This window comes from Manis javanica, chromosome 1 (assembly GCF_040802235.1).
Source record: "Manis javanica isolate MJ-LG chromosome 1, MJ_LKY, whole genome shotgun sequence".
Lineage (NCBI taxonomy): Eukaryota > Metazoa > Chordata > Mammalia > Pholidota > Manidae > Manis > Manis javanica.
In genome coordinates, this window is record NC_133156.1 from 178,013,451 (window position 1) to 178,029,250 (window position 15,800).

Sequence of the window (15,800 nt, forward strand, 5' to 3'; positions counted from 1 at the left end):
GGCCTATGCCCATTCCCTAGGTACTATGGTGTTGTTGGCATAAATGGTATATTGGCCCTTGACTATGACCAGAAAGTGGCTCCTGAAAAGGGAACTCTATTACATGATTAAGTAGTCAATTAATATTTATTGACTTCTTCTTCCAGGAAGGTGTGTAGATCATGAATATCAAGATAGACATTGTCCCTGCTCTCATAGAGCTTATAGTCCAAATAGCAAAATGTGTGCAAAGTGCTACATAATCTTTGTTTGTGCTATGAGAGAGTGTGGTGGGCCAACCTAAGCTAACCAAGAGTGAGAGTGGAGAATGGTGCCAGGACCTGGTAACAATTTCCCCCCATGATAATATGAAGAATATAAGTAAACAAGAATCAAGATTAGATGGGATTATAAGCACCATCTGATACTGAAATCACTTCTTTTAAATCCCCAACAAATAGTTTTTATTTATTTTTGGACTCACTCTTTTTTTTTATTGAAGTATAGTTGATACACAATATTATATTGGTTGCAAATATACAATACAGTGATTGAGTTACAGTCTATTTACCTCTTTAGTTCTGTTAGTATTTGTTTTACACATATATAGGTGTTCCTATGTTGGGTGCATAGATATTTATAATTGTTATATCCTCTTGTTGGACCGATCCCTCTATTATATAATGTCCTTTGTCTCTTATTACTTTCTTTGTTTTGAAGTCTATGTTCTCTGATACAAATACTGTAGTCTTTCTTTTATCTCCCTGTTTTTTGCATTCAGTCCATTTACATTTAAGCCTGTTATTGGTAGATGTGTACTTATTGCCCTTTTATTAATTGGTTTCTATTTGCTTTTGTGTTTCCTTGTTCCTTTTTTCCTCTCTGTTTCTCTTCTCTTGTTATTGGATGGTTTTCTTTAGTACTGTGTTTGGATTTCTTTTTTTAATTTTTTGTGTATCTTTTATAGGTTTTAGATTTGTGGTTACCACAAGGTTCATAGATAACTTCCTGATTATACAGCAGCCTATATTAAGTTGATGGTTACTCTATTTTGAACACAATCTAAAAGTACTTCTTTTTATTCTTCTTCCTCCTACTCTATACTTTTTGTATTAGATGTCATAATCTACATTTTTTTGTTTATCCCTTGGCTGATTTTGTATATAGTTGATTTTACTACTTTTTTTTATCTTCACACTTGCTTAGTAATTGGTGTACTACTTTTACTGTGGGTTTATTTTTGCTGATGAAAAATATTTAGACCTACAAACATTTCCATCTACAGAAGTTGCTTTAACATATCCTGTAAAGCTGTTTTGGTAGTGGTGAATTCTTTTAACTTTCATTTATCTGGAAAATTTTTAATCTCTCTAATTCTGAATGATAATCTTGCTGGGTAGAAGATTCTTGGTTGTAGATTATTCCATTTCAATTTATTAAATACTTCATGCCCTTCCCTTCTAACCTGTAAAGTTTTTTCTGAGAAATCTGCTGATAGCCTTATGGGGTTTCCCTTATAGGTAACTGTCTGCCTCTCCCTTGCTGCTTTTAAAATTATCTCTTTGTCTTTAATTTTTGTCACTTTAATTATTGTATGTCTTGGTGTTGTCTTCCTGGAGTTCATCTTGTTAGGGGCTTTCTGAACTTCCAGGACCTGGGTATCTGTTTATTTCTCCACACTGCAGAAGTTTCCAGCAATTATTTCTTCAAAGAAACTTTCTATTCCTTTATCTCTCTCTTCTCCTCTGGTATCCTTACTATGCAAATATTGTTTCATCTGGAGCTGTCACCCAGTCTCTTAGCATCCTCTTGTTTTCAGAAATTCTTTTTTCTCTCTGTTCCTCAGCTTCAATGTTTTCCTGTTCTCTGATTTCCATCTCATTGATTGTCTCCTCTACTTGCAGCAATCTGTTATTCACTCCTTCCCTTGTATTTTTCATTTCAGTTACCGTATTGGCTCTTTTTCAAATCTTCTGTCTCTTGGTTGATATTGTCACTGAGATCACCAATTCTCTTCTAGAAATCAGTGAGCAACATTATGACTGTCACTTTGAAATATTTATCAAGAAGACTGGTGATCTCCATTTCATTTAGCCCTCTTCTGGTATCTTATCCTGTTCCTTTGCTTGGAATATATTCCTCTGCCTCCTCATTTTGTCTGGGTTTCTGTATTTCTTCCTTTATATTACATAGATACATGATGCCTCCTGGTCTAGAGAATAATGGCTTTAAGAAGAAGGCATCCTGTGGTGCCCAGAAGCTCAAGACTCTTTGCTCACCAGTGCCTGGTTCTCTTTTTTGGTAAAGCCACACTTGCTGTTGGTGGGTGGGGCTGCCTTTTTGCCTGTCTGCTGGCTAGGGCTGATCTCTGTAAGCAGCATCTGACAACTCCCTCTGTGCCTTTGCCATGCAGTGGTGCTTCTGAGGGAACAATGCGGGCAGGGCTGCCCTCTGACTGCCTAGCAGCAATGGTGATGCTGCTGTGCTGGTGGTCTGGGCTGGGTAGGTGTGCAGGGGAGCACAGCTCAGGGGCTGAGCTGCAAGCAAGGCAAAAGGATCATTTGGAGCTGGCTCCTGCAGGCACCTCCCCAGTTGGGCTGAGAGAGGGCTGATAAAGCTGAATAGCTTCCTACTACCTTCCAGGTAACAAAGTCTGACTGCTGCTGGGCCAAGAGGGCTGAGGCAGGTGGGAGGATGTGCAGGTAAATGCCTTGGGGCTGAGTCACCAGTGAAGAGAATGGAGTGTTTTGAGCTGGCTCCTGTGAGCACCCAAGCAGCTGGGGAAGTGTAGTCCACCTACCCTTTCTCCTCAGGAGAGAGCTCCCTTCAACAACCAGCCCTCTGGTACCGTTCCTGCTGCTGGCAAATATTTCAAACTGTCCTCTGTGTTGGGTCTCAGCAAGAGTGATGATGCTTGCCTGTCCTTCAAAGTGGCTGGATCTCAGCCTCTCAGAGTGCTCTGATTGTCCCTCAGGTCCAGTCCCATTAATCACCCAAGCCCAATGCAATGTGGATTCATGTTCCCAGAGCAGAGGTCCAGAGCCAGGTGTGAAGGATTCCTGACCACCTACCCCTCCCTCTTCCATTCCTTGACCTTCCACTTGTGGGCTGGAATGGGGGAAGGGCTGGGGTGCTGATCAAACCCGGCCCTGCCACTTTTCCCTTCTGTGTGGTCTTCTCTCCCTCACGAGGTGTAGGTGGGCTTTTCAGCAGTCTTCAGGTCATTTTCAGGGTTAGTTGTATTTGCTGTAGTTGCTCCCTTGCTGTATATGTGGGTGGAGGTGTCCGCCTTGCCTTCCTGCTCTGTCATCTTTTCCCAAGCTCCCCCTGGTGTTCAACAAATGGTTTTCAAATCTCTGCATAAACAGTTTTGAGAATGAGAATATTTTTACCTCCTGGGTATTTCATTCTTTCTTTGGCCAACTTGGTTACATAGTGAAAGGAAATTCCTCTACTCCAATATTTTGCCTTTTGATATGAATCCCACTATTTCAAAAAGAAATCAAATTAATTTAATTTTTGTCCCAAATAATCATAGTAAATTATTGCAAGAAGGCTATCATACTTTCCTCAAGACTTTCATTCTCTTAGCAAATGCCTTTTATTTCCAATTTGCTTAGTAACTCTGATCATCATTCTCTAAGTGGGATATAATTTGTTTGGTTTCCCATGCTCAAATGTAGTGAGCTAGTTTAGGCTAAGTATGCCTAAATATTTTTAAGTCTTGCAAATTTTTGTGTTTTAAATCTGAGTACAGGATTTAACATTATTAAATTTCATCTTATTAAGTACAACTTGATATTCCAACCAGATGAACACTTTTGGATCTCACTCAGCTCCCCAGTGTATTTTATTTTAGGTCCCTGAGAGTTAATGATTTGTGAAAGTGATTATCTTAGCCTTTACATCATCAGAAGAATTGTTAGAAATCAAACTGGTAATAAATATATAAGGAAAATGACTCTCTCTACCTCTCTGTTTTCTATTAATTTCTTAGGGGGTGGGTGTGTTTTAGTTATTTGTATGTAACTAGTTTTTATTGAACATTATTATATGAAAAACCATGAACTTCAGGCAAGGGATGGGGGAATTAAAGGTAAATAAATATAAAACTCTTCTTTCTGCAAAGTAAAGTGAAAACAATGTTAAATTTGGTGTCTCACAGTTCAGAATTCATACATACAATGTTCAGAATGCCATATCCACTACACTAGCTATGTGACCTAGAGGACATCACCTTTGAATCCTAATTTTCTGATATGGAGACACACACAAGCACACACTCCGTTATATCTTTCTCACAAAGGCATTTTGAGTACTGAATTATTATATGTGAGTACCTGGATCTTAGCAGTTCTCTTTGCTAAGTTAGGCAGTTAGATTTTCTCTAATAGCCTGGAATTGGACAAATCCACAATAATAGAAGAATTTAAATGAAAGTAGTGGGAAAGTGGGAGGTAGAAATGTCCACAGTGGGATGTGTGGAAGTCACCACCTAAATGCTTCCAAATGTGGATTCTCTTGGGTTGGTGTATGACTTGCCCTCACAATCGTAGATAACTGGAGGGCAGAAAAGTTGTTGGGGAGTAGGATCTGCTTTAGCTTACACCACTGAATAGATAGGTGGTGATACCCTTAGTCAAGAGGCTTTCTGCAAACAAGAATTCATCTTGCCAGCTAGGTGTTTTCATTTATTAAATTTACATTTCTCTCTTTTAGCTCCAATTCTCCTTCAAAGTCAGCAAATATATGTAAGATCTTCAGTTTACCAGAAAGATGACATTTACAGAGCATTCCCTGATGTTATTTATTATATATTATTTTATTATATGTAATATACAGACATATATATATATACACATATATATATGTGTGTATACACACACACACACACACACACACGCACGCACACACACACATATTATTTCCCTCTCCCTCTCCTCAGAGCAGTTTTCTTTTCCTTTCAGTCAGGAAAGTCATGCTGTTAGTATCTATCATTATTGTGTCTGGCCCAGAGCAATGACCTTCAGGATGATCTTTTCAGGACAATAGCATTTCACAGCATTTGTTTCTCACCTGAGAAGTGGCAGTTGGCTTTATCACCGTTTCCATGCACTGCCCTGAATAAAGAACAAAGTTCACAGCAATTTTTTGGTAGAAGCAACAAATAACGAGTGATTGCTAGATCCTGAAGAAAGCATTTCCGAACTGCTGCTGTGAATTGCATTTAATCCAGGCTTCTTCACCTCCCAAAGACACAGTGTCACCCAAGAGGACTGTGCTCCAGGGATACAAGCACCCACACTACCCCCAGGCCTTAGCAGCTGCGTAGCAGAGACACCAAACAGCACCAAACAGGCAGGGGTTAGCAAGCACAGCCCCATTTTTCTTTATCTTAATTTAATTGAAGTAATGGGCAAGCACGTGTCATTGTTTATAGCAATGTCAAAATAAAAACGCCTTACTTTTTTTTCTAAATGCCTAAGTGAACAATTGTCCAACCCTGTGGCTCAGTTGGAATGTTCTTGTACTCATCATAGACACAGCATGAGAATCCTCACAAGAAACATTCCATCCAGCCTCATTGGATGCACACTGGCTTAGTTGCTTTGGGCCCAAAGTGATCATAGCAAGACCATAGAATTTGCAGATGTCTTTCATATGTGTCTGTGTTATTTCAGAAAAAAATGCCACTATGTATTTAAGGTTAGAGAAGGCTCTAAGTCACAGGAAATTCAAACCCACTACCACACTTCTTTAATCCTCCTCCCATGCTCTTATTTGAAATTATAAATACTGTCTTTATTGCTACTGATTAATCTGGATCACTATATTGTATTATGATTCCTAAAAAAATAGTAAAGTGAAAAATAAAGAAATATTTTTCTCACATAAGCAAAGGAGTGCTCTATCAGCCTGGCAGATTTTAATGCCCATGTCAAGATTAAGAAACAGCAAAAAACAACATAAATTTCCCAGGGAAGGACAGAGATTGTGGCTGTTGAAATGATTGCATTGACACTTGAGCTGAGAAAGCAAAGTACTATACCCAACAGACCTTCTGGAAGAAACAGAAACTGAATAAACCTGACCATTTTGATGAAGTGGGGAATAGCTCCATGCCTCTTAGAGGTAAATGACATGCAGTGTAGATATGGGGGGGAATGCAAATCAATTGGTAGCATGTAGAAAGATGTTTGGTAACAGATTTGCTCTCACTTGTCTTAGGCTGATTCTCCATGTTGTTCAGTCTCCTGTAGGCTTGGAATTTTAGAATACGAGAATATACAGAATGTAATCAGTCACTGAATTCTTAAGAATGGTGGGGTTGAAATTGTATTATTCTCCAAAGAATACAACTTGTCTGAACTTAAACATATGGAAATCAATACCTAAAGAGGCCAAATAATTTGTCAAAAACTACCTACCTTTTAAGGCCGATCTTCTTTTGCCTCCCAAAAATTGTTTCTCTAGAAAAACTGAATCAACTGCTTTATTATTCAAAGATAAAGTGTCTTGATTTATCTCCCTTTTACTCATTAGTATTTCTAGACTATGTGATATTATAATTCTTGAGGCCTTGTGTTGAAATGAATTCCCAGGCCTTTCTGTAAACTGAGTGGAAAGATTGACATGGACTGTGTAGGTGATGTCTTATCACAGAAAGAAATGACACTTCCTATGTCATGTATGATGCTAGAATCTATGATTTGGTTATAGAACTGAACAACTTTAACCACTTATACTGGCCAGCCAATTTATAAATGAGGAAGCCATATATTAACCTATATTCACAAAAAAATACTACACAAGACTATAATATTCATGCCCACTAAGACCAAAGATGCCCAGGTTAAAATCAGCAGGTATGTTGGGCTTGAAAGCAAGTTTTCTTTTATGAAAAAGGAAAGGAGTCCCTTTAAGATGTATCTATGATGGTCTGACTTTCATACATGTTCTAGACTGCTCTTACATAAACATGCACTGTTATTTTGATAACAAAACTTTACCTCAGTAATTCTGTCTCTTTACTTGGCTTTTATGAAAGCTTATGCCCTTGTAAAAACATTTTGATTTATTCCTTTTAATGTAATAATATTGCATTGCTCTGTAATAACTAAATAAGCATACACTCTGGCATTTTAAGGACAGATTAGCAAAACATCCCAACAATGAAGAAACAGACAACTTTTGAGAATAAAATTATGAAAAGACAAGGTGTCGATAGGTAATTGGAGAGTCTTCTCCAAGAAGGCCCTTGAGTGCAGCCTCAGGTAATTCTTGGCACTCTTAGCAAGTCCTAAAGTTTTTTCAAGTACAATTTTTACATTGCTACTGAAAGAACATTAATAATGACTCATCAGAATGTAAAAGGAAATGGTGTCCCTATAGTAGTTACTCTTCTATGTATAAAAAGAAATTGATGTCCCTACAGTTCTGAAGGGTCCTGCACAACTCTGTAGTAGGTAAAACATCTTGGTCACTATAGCAGAATTATTCCTTCAGGGACAAGTATCAAGCAATGCATCAACATTCTGCTCTGTAAACCATACATTGATTGTGAACTGGTCTTGGAAATTTCAAATTATAGGGATATTGTGCTGGTCAGAGGATGTGAATGTCTATCACCTTAAATATATTTTTTATTATTACAACTTTAAAAATATTTCTTGAGTTATTTTAGACTTTGGATTCTTGCTAATTTAACTTGTATGATATTTTTAACTCCCCAAATCCCTGGGGTGCTGACTACTTCAAGTTTCTGGAACTTAAAAACTGGTGCATTCACCAAGAAAATATCATCAGGCTTCTTAGGGGCCAGGGTGCAACTCTTGTCTGGCAAAAGAATGCTATTGTGGGGCTTCTTCCAACACATAGAAGAGTAACTACTCTAAAATTTATATTTAAAACATAGCTATTTAGACTTCCCAAAGCAATGGTCCATATTGCCATTTTAATTATAATTCACAAAAAACTCTAAGGCAAGAAGGACTGAAAACTATCATCTTTTAGTGAGGAGGTGAAGGGTATGGGTTGAGTGCAAGGACTTCAGAGTCAGAAAGACTGAGCCTGAATCCCAGCTTTGTCACTTATTAACTGCTTCTTTCCTCAAGTAATTTTCTTTACTTACTTATTCTCTCTTCCCTCAGTTCCCCAGATATAAAATGGAAATAAAGGTACCCCCTGCTCATAAGGTTGTGTTGAGCAATATATGATACCTGTGAAACACAGTGAATACTGCCCAGTATGTATTAGGCACTCAACAAATGTTACTGTTACTTATATAACAGTATTGCCTTTTAATTAAAAAAATGAGACACACAGTAAACATGCAAAAGGCCAAAACACATGGTTAGCGACAGATTTGTATTTAGAATTCACTCTTTCAACTCCTGTGCCAGTATATTTACTTTGCCCTAATATATTACAGTGTATGATGAGGCACAAATTACATAGACAAAAGAAAGTATATGGAAATGAATGAGATAGGTAGTACATATGCCATATTCTCTGCCTTTGAAAACTGAAAATTCTAAACTTTTGCCTGGAGTTTTTGACCCTATTAGATATAAATATTTTGCTATGAACAATAAGATGAATAGACAATATATATTTTATATATAAACTTTGCTGATAATATTTGTAAATGTTTCAAACCAGAAGGGTAATGAAAATATTTATGTACTAAAACAGTAAGAGAGAAATTGATTTTATTAAGTTAAAAATTATTTGTTGTACATTTTTGTTTTGTTTTAATGATTTTTTTTAATAACAAAGAAATGCATGTTTATTTTTGAAATCTTGGGAGGGGAAAGAGAAAAGCAAGAAAGCAAATAACCAAAAATCAGACAATGACTAATTATAAACTTTATTGTATCATTGTATATACCTTATTTCAGGAATGTCTATATATGTGTGTGTGTGTGTGAAATATATATTTATTTAATATTTCTATTTCTAAATATTTGTTCCAAAAACATGACACAGGTTTATAATATACATTTAGCTTAATGACATACAGGGACATAGTCAAAATCATTTGATATATATTATTTTTAATTCCAATAAAATATTTTATTAATAAGTAGTAATTTAAACCTTAATTTACATTGAACATGTAGGTTATTTCCTGTTTTTTTTCCTATTAAGAAGATGTTTGTAGACAAATTATACAAAGCAAGATTAACCCTTTAATAGAAGTTCCTAGAAATCAAGTTTCTGAGGTAAAGTCAAGGCATATTGATAATGCTTTTGATACCTGTACTTAATATTTCTTGGTAATAGATGTGCCTATTTCTTACACTACATATATGAGACCTCTTAACCTGTACTTCAACCATATTAGATATCATATGCATAATATTAAATAATATTAAATGAAATGTATTAATAAAACAAACACCTCATTTTTTCTTAATTTGTGTTTTTAGGGCTACCAGTGATTGAGTGATTACCAGATTAACCACTTGTAGATCTATGAATAGTTTATTTCAATTTCCCATTTCAACAAATTCCAGAATAGGCATTATGTAAATGACTTGTACTATTGTTTCTCACCCTTCAACAGCAGGATTAGTTGTGTTCTCTTTTTTTAATTTAATTTTTTGTTCTTTAGTTGAAATATAGCTGACATATATTAGTTTCAATATACAACATAGTGCTTCAACTACTATATACATTTATCAAATGCTCACCCTTATGGGTATAGTGACCATCTGTCACCATACAAAGATACTACATTATTGACTATATTTCCTATGCTGTACTTTTCATTCCTGTGGTTTATTTATTTTATTACTGGAAGTTTGTACCATTTAATCCCCTTCACTTAATTCACTTAATTCACTTACCCTTACCTCTCTTTCACCAGTTTGTTCTCTGCATTTGCGAGTCTATTTCTTTTTGGTTGTTGTTGGTTAGTTCATGTATTTTGTTTTTTGGATTCTATATATAAGTGAAATCCTATGGTATTTGTCTCTCTTTGAATTATTTCACTTATCATAATGCCCTGTAGTTTCATCCATATGATCACAAACAACAACATTCCATTCTTTTTTATGGCTGAATAATATTCCATTGTGTACATATATACCACATCCCTCTTATTCATTCATCCATTAATGGGCACTTAGATTGTTCCTATCATAGTTATTGTAATAATACTGCAGTAACATAGGGGTGCATATCTCTTTTCAAATTCCAGAAATGTAATTACTGGGTTATATTTTAATTTTTGAGAAACCTCCATACTGTGTTCCATAGTAGCTGCACAGGTTTACATTGCCACCTACAGTGCACTCCCTTTTCTCTACATTCTTACCAACATTTGTTATTTCTGCTCTTTTTGATACTAGCCTATCTGACAAGTATAAGGTGATAACTCATTATGGTTTTGATTTGCATTTCCCTGATGACTAGCCATGTTCAGCATCTGTTTAGGTATCTCTTGGCCATCTGTACGTCTTCTTTGGAAAAATATCAGATCCTCTGCCCATTTTTTAATCAGATTATTTATTTACTTATTTATTTTTGATGTTGACTTACATGAATTCTTAACTATTTTGGATATTAAACCCTTATCAGATATATCATTTGCAAATATCCTTTTCCATTCTGTAGATTGCCTTTTCATATTGTTGATGGTTTACTTAACTGTGCAAAAGCCTTTTATTTTGATGTAGTCCTAATTACTTATTTTTGGTTTTGTTTCCCTTGCCTGGGGAAACATATCCAGGAAAGAAATTCCTAGGGCTGATGTCTAAGAGTTTACTGCTTATGTTTTTTTAGGAATTCTGTGGTTTCAGATGTTATATTTAAGTCTTTAATCCATTTCAACTTTATTTTTGTGTATGGTATAAAAAGGTGGCCCACTGTTATTCTTTTGAATGCAGCTGTCTGATTTCCCCAACACCATTCACTGAAGAGACTGTCTTTTCCTCACTGTATATTATTTTCTCCTTTTTCATAAATTAGTTAATCATAAAAGCATGGGTTTATTTTTGTTCTCTCTATTCTGTACCATTGATCTACGTGTCTATGTCTACATTTTGTGCCAGTATCATTCTGCTTTGATTACTAAAGCTTTGTAGTATAATTTGAAATTGTAGAGAATGATACCTTCAACTTTATTCTTCTTTCTCAAGATTGCTTCTCTTGAAGCTCCCCGTCCCAACTGGGGGACCTGTTGTCAAGCTCCCATAGCCCACTTGGGTACCTAAATGTGCCAACAAGAGGTTTTCTCTTCCTCCAATTAGTGCCCCTGAGATCCACTTCCTAGACTCATCTGCATTATATGTTTACAGAAAATGTGTTTACATTTTGACATGCTGATGTTATTATTTGCTACTTTTATTTTAATGTTGATTTAAAAGTGCTCTGAATTTTTACATGCTTTTGGTGTTTTCATTAAAAAGAGGCTTGGAGGACAAATGAAGAGGTCATATATGTGAGGTGTATTTTCTCTAGCAATAATCTGTTCTCAGAATGTGTTTTGTAATTTTGTTTGGTTTTAAGGGAAACTTTATAAAGTCTTTGATATGATTCTATTTGTCAAATAAAAGAAAATTTTAAAGTGTATGTTTTCTTTTATAATAATGTGGAAAATTTATAAAAATGTTAATAGATTGGGCCCTGTCAGTTAATGAGAAAAATGTTTTCTTGTGGAATATTTTAAGTCCTAAGGGGAAATATGAATTTACAGACAGGAGTCAGCATTAAAGGATTGTCAAAGAGTATGTGCTAGGATGGTCATAAATATCAATCTTTGTCCTAGATATGGATCAGGAACTTCCTTTAGTTCCTCCAGTCATGATGTTCACTGCCTAACAAGCGATGACTGACTTACAGGGGCCCCCTGACCTGATGCCTGTGACCTTTCTCCCTCTCTCCCCTTGCTTTGCCCCTGATGACTCCTCAGTCAAGCCTCTTAGACTTCTGACCAAAAGCCTTTGCTCTAGCAATTCTTTCTGCCTGGAATGCTCTTCTCCCAGGTATCTACTTGGCTAAGTCTTTCCTCTCCTTCAAACCTTTGGTCAAACGTCACTGCCTTGGTGCGTCTTATTTGGACCATCTTATTTGCTTCCTCTGGCCACCAGACTCTCTTTGTCTTTCCCACACTGATCTACTCTTTGTGCTTTTTTAAATAATGCTTATCAACTTCTAAAATACTATATAATCCAGTTATGTTTTATGTTGACTGTTGATTATCTTTCCCTTTCTTCTAGAATCTTACCTCCATAAGGGCAGGGTCTTTTTCTCTATTTTGCATGCCAATGTATCCCAAATGCCTTGAATAGCTCCTGGTATAGAGTAGGTTCTCAGCAAATATGTTTTAAGGAAAGAGACATCTTACGGTAGGTAGTCTTGTGAAGTCACCATAGCTCCATTTGTGTCTCAGGCAGTGTTGTGCTGGATGTTCAGTGACTAGTAGTTTCAATTCAGTCATAGTAGGAATATTTACACATTAAAATTTGCAAACAGTACAAATAAAGACTTCTCTTTGCCCTCACAGGATGGGTGGTCAGCAAACCCCAGGACACCTTTAGTTCCACCATTCTCTTTGGTGTGGATTTTGGTCATTGGGCTTGTTACTTCATGATTGAAAGATGACTGCCATTTAAGCAGTATTATGGTTCATTTTAAAGATTTATGTGCTTGTTGAGGGGAAGCAAACAGACTCTCAGCATGACTAGCTCTTTTATCAGACAGCTAAAGCTCTCTCAGAAGCCTTCTAAAAGGCTAGTGCGAACCTGTCGTTGGCCCATGTTTGTCACAGGTCCATCTGTTAGTGCACAGGAGGCTGTGAAAGTAAATGTCTAGCAATGGGAGATATTCTGCCACTATTGCCTTAGAGTAATCATAACTCCTCTCCTGGGAAGGTAATTGCATCCCTGACAAAATCAAGAATTAGTTGCTAGCAAAGAACTGGGTTATGTAGGCTGTAAGATTGCCAGCTCAGAATGGTTACTACTAAAGGCAGACTATGGTGAAAGATTTTCTGAAGTATTGAACTCTTTAAGGGACAGACAAATGAACACCTGGAATTTTGAGGAGAGGCAGATGCTAAGAATTTTCAACAATATCCACAACTGGAAGGGAAAGGCAACTGAGAGAACATAGTCCCTCAGACAGCACACATGCAGGTCAGCATCAGGCAGGATTGGCTGTACTACTTACTGTGCTTGCATTTGTCCTTGCCCAACACCAACACGATAGTGCATTTTTTATTGTCTTTGTTCTTTGGAAAATGACTTCATCTGGGACTCATCTCAGCATTTCTTGATGTACTGTATGCCTGTTAGTCACTGTGGAAAAGAATTTAAAGTACTACTTTCAAGATCTTTCTTCGTTAGGATTAACACATTTTTTTCCATGCACAAGTATTTGCCACTTAGCCTATTTAAATGGTACTATAGAGAGATCACTTTTAAGTACATATTCTGGGTAGCATTTCTTAGACAAATCATCCACAATTGAACAGAGTTCCCATTCAAAGACAGCTTTTAACATCCAAAGGGCAGAACCAGTGTTTGGTCTGTCCTAGAAAAAAAAACAGCAAGAAAGCAATTGAGTTCTATTTAGATGGTGACAGGTGCTCTCAACAATTTGGATGTTGAAATAAAGGCAGACTTGTATTTGAAAGAAAAAAAAAACAATCTGGGGGAACTGAGAGCCTATCTCAATTCAATCAATTCTGTTGATTATATTTCTTGAGCATCTCTGGAATCAACTTTGTACCTCTCCTTCTTCACCACAACTATAGTGTGACAATGGCTCCTCCGCAATGCATCCTCCATACTGTACCCAGCTTTATCTCTCCAACACCAAATTTTATCACATCGAAGCTCCGGCAAACACAAAACAAAACTGAAAAATCTTTAGCATCACCCAGGTTAAACCCTAGGTCTTTCAGCATAGCATAAAGCTTTCAACAGACAGGTTTCACATTATGAATTCTTTGTCGTCATCTCTTACTATTCAATTTGCTCTAGTATCCAGAATCCCATTCTTTTCTGAGAATAAACCACACCTGTGCTTGCTTTTGCATACATTGTTTCTTCCAATATCAGAACTCCTCCCATATGAAAAAAGATGACCTTTTCACTAACTTCCAGTCTCAAACCTACCATCCCCTCCACAGGCTATTTTCCACTATTGTCCTTATATAAACATTGGAGGCAAGTTTATGAATTGTATTATACAGTATATTTTGGAGGTGTCCGTCTTTCCCTTCTCTCTCTTTGAATTCCCAAAAAAGATTAGGACTACCTTACAGTTTCAGGTTGCAGGGGAAAGAAAATTGACATTCGTATTGAAGGAATGAGTCAAACAACAATTATTATAAGACTTCTGTGTGACTGGAAAAATACCTTTTTCAAAAAGAGGAGCTTATAAGCAAGTGATATTTTAATGAGTAATAACATAAAGAATACAAAATTGCCTTCAAAATTTATGCAGAAAAAAAATCACTAAAAATATTCAGAAAAGGGAGTAGGTGACATCAGATGTGATTATTATTGATTTTCTGATGAGGACTGGGATGCTAATTGGATATTAATATAAGCATAAACTTTGCAGAATCTAGGATGGGGTGACAACAAATAATGCTGAAAGCAGAGATGACTTTGAGGATGGAATATAGCTATGATTATAGGAGAAGCCTAGGTTGAATGGTGCCTCTAGTTTGTGTTGGCTGGTAAGAAGACGCATGATTTAAAACAAAGGGTGTCATGAAAGGCTGCTAAGTTTGGAATCAGAATATTGGAGTTGGAATCCAAGTCCTGCTTACTCACCTGTGACCTTCAGTAAAGTTATGACGACGGTAGTCAATAACACTGGTGGAATTCCTCACCATAATGTGTAGTAGGTAGTAAGTGCTCACAGTTATTAACTTTGAGTAGGATTAGAAAAAATGAAGTTTCCTTGAGACTTTAATGTACACACAATATGCTTCAACCTTAAGTAATAACGAGTTATGTTAAAACTCCACAATCATAAAAATAAGGCTGTCCTTCTTCCCTTTGCTTGCACTCGTAGACATGGTTTTCTATGTGATTAGTAAATAGGGTCAAAACTATAGCAGAATTCAGGATCAGAAGCTGATGCCTAATTTATCCCTTCCCGGGAAGATAATATCCCATTGGGGAAAGACTCTTAGAAAAACATGGAGTGTCAAACAAATTACCTAAGCATGCAAGTGTCCTAGAAGAGTACACTTCTGTGCTTTGAAGGAACCTAAATGTCACCAACTCCAACTGTCAAATTGTTCATTAAAAAAAAAAAAATTGAGTCCTGAGGAGTGCAAGCAACTCTGTGAAGCCACAGTTTGTTGAACTAGCCAGATAGCTTCTAGATGATGGCTTCATGATCTCCATGGTCTCGAACCCAGCACTTCCTTCTCACTGGGCATAGGTGGGCCACTTTTGGCAACAGTAAGGTCAGGCCCTGTGTCTTTATCTTTAGATCCTTTAGGTAATTCACTTGTGCTCAATGCAAACCCATTTTTAAGGCAGGAAGAAATGCCCAAAGACCCAAATTACATTTGCAGCAAACCCCCTGCTCTTTCAGTACATTAGCTACAGATTCAATAAAGGTAAAGTGGTTGTTAAGCTTTTCAGCTTGAATGGCATCATTTTTTTTTTATTGCACTTGGAAGAAAAATGTGGTGGCACCCACCCAAAATCATAAAACCCGAGCATCTAACAAAAGATGCTGTGAGCCTTGAGCTCCATTATAATTTTGGATTTGGTGAGCTTCCCACTCTGTAAATCACCTGGAATTTACAGCTGCACCTGCAAACGCAAGCATCAGGCTGAACTCTT

At 36.6% G+C, this 15,800-nt stretch overlaps 1 protein-coding gene and 1 long non-coding RNA gene across 3 annotated transcripts in view; both read left to right on the forward strand.

Moving 5' to 3' along the window:
• LRRTM4 (leucine rich repeat transmembrane neuronal 4) overlaps positions 1-15,800 on the forward strand; it is a 694,254-nt gene that overhangs the window by 593,318 nt on the left and 85,136 nt on the right. The gene's annotated exons all lie outside the window — the stretch shown is intronic.
• Positions 2,356-15,800, forward strand: part of LOC140849645 (uncharacterized) — a 38,720-nt gene continuing 25,275 nt past the window's right edge. Inside the window, exon 1 of the long non-coding RNA XR_012131784.1 lies at positions 2,356-2,622. This is a non-coding gene — a long non-coding RNA (uncharacterized lncRNA). The remainder of the gene's footprint in view (positions 2,623-15,800) is intronic.